The following is a 4,117-nucleotide window of genomic DNA, read 5'->3' as shown; positions in this document are numbered from 1 at the left end:
CCATGGAGGAATGATGTACTTAATACTTCCATTGGTGTTCACCAATAATGTTAAATCATAGCGTGACCAATATTAGATTCACCGTACTACTTACGGCGTCACAAATATATTGACATTGTAAGGACAGTGAGACAAGCGTCACCAACATCAACTGATAGTTTATTCATTGTTGTTGTTGTTGTTGGGGTATTAAAGCCAACACTTGTTGTTGGCACGGGCCTTTCCCTTGGTTGGCCCGTAGGTAGTTTATTCAAACATGCGTGGGAATATAATACAGGGTGCGGACGGAAAGGTAGCATGGCGTAGGCGCCAATTCAGCTTGAACTTCCCGCCAAAATATATGTGTTTTCTCACATGAACAAATACACGAATTGCAAGTAAACAGAAACATGTAATGAAATAATACATTTGTCAAATTGTAGCTCTGAGGGAGCGGAATACATAGATATAGGAAGCCACGGTGTGGCGAAAGGAGAATTTAAATAAATAGGCAATTTGTTAAATTTCTGGATGACGGAGGGAGCGGTGTCCTCACAGCATAATTTTTTTGGAAATTTTTGATACCCTTTGAAACCATTATTGGTTTTGAACGTAAACAATGACTATGACGAACAAAAATGAAGCAACCCATAGCTATAACTTTGAATGGTTTTCTGGTAAGACTTTAGCCGGGTCTTAAGGTAGTAGGTTGGCCACGACACCAGCCACCCGTTGAGGTACTACCGCTAGAGTGTTATTGGATCCTTTGACTGGCCAGACAGTCTTGCATTGGATCATCTCTCTGGTTATCATTATTATTATCATTAATTGTTAAGCTACAACCCTAGTTTGAAAAGCAGGATGCTATAAGCCCAGAGGCTCCAACAGGGAAAATAGCCCAGTGAGGAAAGGAAATAAGGAAACTACAAGAAAAGTAATTAAAAATTTAAATAGAATTTTTTAAGAACTGTAACAACATTAAAATAAACCTTTCATTAATAACCTATGAAAACTTATAAAAACAAGAGGAAGAGAAATACGACAGAATAGCGTGTCTGAGTATACCCTCAAGCAAGAGAACTCTACCCCACGACAGTGAAAGACCATGATACTACAGTAGGTTCATTTCGTTAACTTGGCAAATTCTCGTTTATCAGATTTGCCTTCCATAAATTGATATATATATATATATATATATATATATATATATATATATATATATATATATATATATATATATATATATATATATATATATATAGGCTATACATATATGTGTATATACATATATATACATAAATATATATATATATATATATATATATATATATATATATATATATATATATATACACATGTATATATATATATATATATATATATATATATATATATGCATGTATATATATATATATATATATATATATATGTGTGTGTGTGTGTGTGTGTGTGTGTGTGTGTGTGTGTGTGTTTGTAAATATATACTATCTGTTATCTGATTGATAAACATGGATGAACTCAGCACAGGACATAGTCACATTTTTTCCTGTTATATGGACAGTGTGCTGCATTGTCTCCTCTATTTCAGAAGACAAATTCATTTTATTGACCACATAGCAGGATTTAAACTTGAGCATGTGGTCATTGCCTTAAATTCTGCTGAATTCTATCTCAGATAACCTTAAAACTTTTCCAATTTCCTTATATTTGAAGCTAGTAAAACCGAGATTACCTTACAAATATCATTACATAAAAGTTACCCTGAAACGAAGCAAATTACCTCAAACTAAGGTAATTATATTGGAAGTTAATCATCCTATAACTGCAAATTACCTCAAACTAAGGGAATTACTTTAAAAGTTTAAACCCTGCTGCCCAGCCCTTTCCATAAAAAAAGAAAAAAAAATCCAATTGTCTATTCTCATGTCAAGAGTCAGTTTGAAAAAAATAAACTATTTGTGCCTGAAAGCATAAAAATCACGTGAGTTAGAGTTAATATAATAAATAACTCTTTGTTCAAAAAATATCTTAATCGTTTATCATGCGCAACAGACAGGATTAATTCCAAGGCAATGGGAATCAGCTCAATTCTCTACCGGTAAAGCGAACGCATAGTAGTCGAATGAAGAAAGTCGATGGTTATGTAATTATAGCTTTTATTCTCCCTTGCCGTAAGGTTGTCTTTTAAAAATTGGAGCAAACAAGTTATAGTTATGTTGTTGTAGGTTCGGCCTTCCTCTGTTTTAGAGTCCTTGGCTTGGCATAAGCGAAGCTTCCTCAGGCTTCCTTGCCGCTACACCGAACAGTTGGGTGGCTGGCGGTATAACCAGTGTACTGAAAACCTTAAGATTTGTGTAGTTGGTGAGTAAAGTACTCTACGTTGACTTTCACTTGTGAAAAAATTATTATAGTACTTTTATATTGTTTTATGTTTATTTGTGGTCTGTTGATACTTGATTGTTATTTCTGTATACACTAAATATATTTCTATTACCCATGTTTTAACATTTTGTTCATTTATACTTTCAGGCAAGGAAAAGTATGGGATCCCCTGTTTACCTGTGCGTCTTTAACTTAACTGGATAAGAATCTTTTATGGGAGATTTTACCTGCTAATCCTTGCATGCAGAACCACGCGTCTATAAATACACGAAGAGATTGAGTGATTGGTGATCACTGGAATCGGGTGAAGTATTTTACAGTCTGATCTAAAAGGTGAGCATTAATTTAGTTTTTCTTTTCAATTCCCCTAAGCAAGCCAGTCCTCCCCGGTTGGGGGCGGCGCCCCCAATTGTGGGAGGACGTTCCCTATAGCGCACGGTAGACCTTAAATTGAAGGTCTGCCGTGCGCTATAGGGAGGCTTGCTTTTACCCTTAGTTTTAAGTTTGGTGAGTATTCTATTTGTTTTTGTACTGTATTTAGGTTCTGCAATTAACTTAAAGCCTATTAATCTTAAATATTAAGTAGCTTTAACTCTGCTTTATACATTTCATTTTTTAAAGTTCATAACCTCAAATTTAAAATGTTTTATGTATGATCAGATAAGCTTTATTGAATTGTCAATTTTTATCATACTGTTACTTTTATTTTATATTTTAGGCTTTAAATATCGGCCATTTTATGTAGGGATATGAAACTTTAACTAGGAACCCTTTCTGATACTTTATTCTTTTCAGATTGGATGTCACGGCTTTGACATGATGATTCAAGGTCTACACTCGTTAAATCGATGAGTTTCCTCATTTAACGGTTTGGTCTTGTTGAAGATTATTACTGGAAACCGTGCGAAGATTTTCTATAAATACCTGGAGACTGTTGCTGGAAATCCTTCAAAGATATTTTATAAATAGCTGAACTGTTACTGGAGATCCTGCCTAGGTTTTCTAAATACCTGGAGACTGTTGCTGGAAATCCTTCAAAGATATTTTATAAATAGCTGAACTGTTACTGGAGATCCTGCCTAGATTTTCTAAATACCTGGAGACGGTTGCTGGAAATCCTGCTAAAATTGGATAAAGCTATCCAATGGATTTTTTTCTGAAATCCGGTTTCTACTGGAAGATTTGGCAAACTATAATTGTTAGAAATTCTGGTAAACAAGTTGATGGTAAGCTATAATGAAAAAAAAATAAAATAAATTTATTTAATGTTGTGGTGGTATTTCTATGACAATTAGAAGTAACGTTGGTAAATGAAATCCTGTATACGTTAGCCGTTGAAGATGGTTTTGTCTAATCTCGTCAAATAAACTTAAGTGGTTGTCCAATTTGCTCCATATTTAAACCATTACTGAAACTGAAATACATGTATATAAAATTCATTGGTACTGTTTTACTATTGGTTTATAAGTTTCAAAGTTTGTTTGGCATTGAATTTGGCCATTTTTCAAAACTAAAACTTCTATATGAAGGTTTTGTACTGTAATAAGGGAAACTGCATGGTGACCCCCTCAAAATATGAGAGGGGTTGTATGGAGACAAACAAGGTAATTTCATTGGAACTAAACTTTCAATGATTTCGAATGAGGAGCCTTACTGCTTTCTTGTTAACCAATAATTCACTGATTGAAAAATGGCTTGTTTTGCAGTAACCTGAACTAAACACTTTATGAATAAACTTTAGGTTTAACATAAAAGC

The 4,117-nt window shown here is 33.8% G+C and overlaps 1 long non-coding RNA gene across 1 annotated transcript; it reads left to right on the top strand.

Moving 5' to 3' along the window:
* Positions 1-2,211: 2,211 nt before the first annotated feature.
* LOC137641508 (uncharacterized) lies at positions 2,212-3,800 on the top strand. Its single transcript, XR_011044538.1, has 3 exons — positions 2,212-2,340; positions 2,509-2,694; positions 3,157-3,800. It is a non-coding gene; the product is annotated as an uncharacterized lncRNA (long non-coding RNA).
* The last annotated feature ends 317 nt before the right edge of the window (positions 3,801-4,117 follow it).

The sequence above is a fragment of the Palaemon carinicauda genome, chromosome 1, assembly GCF_036898095.1.
Source record: "Palaemon carinicauda isolate YSFRI2023 chromosome 1, ASM3689809v2, whole genome shotgun sequence".
NCBI lineage: Eukaryota > Metazoa > Arthropoda > Malacostraca > Decapoda > Palaemonidae > Palaemon > Palaemon carinicauda.
Note: the sequence above shows the minus strand (reverse complement) of the source record. Positions and strands in the feature narration are given on the sequence as shown.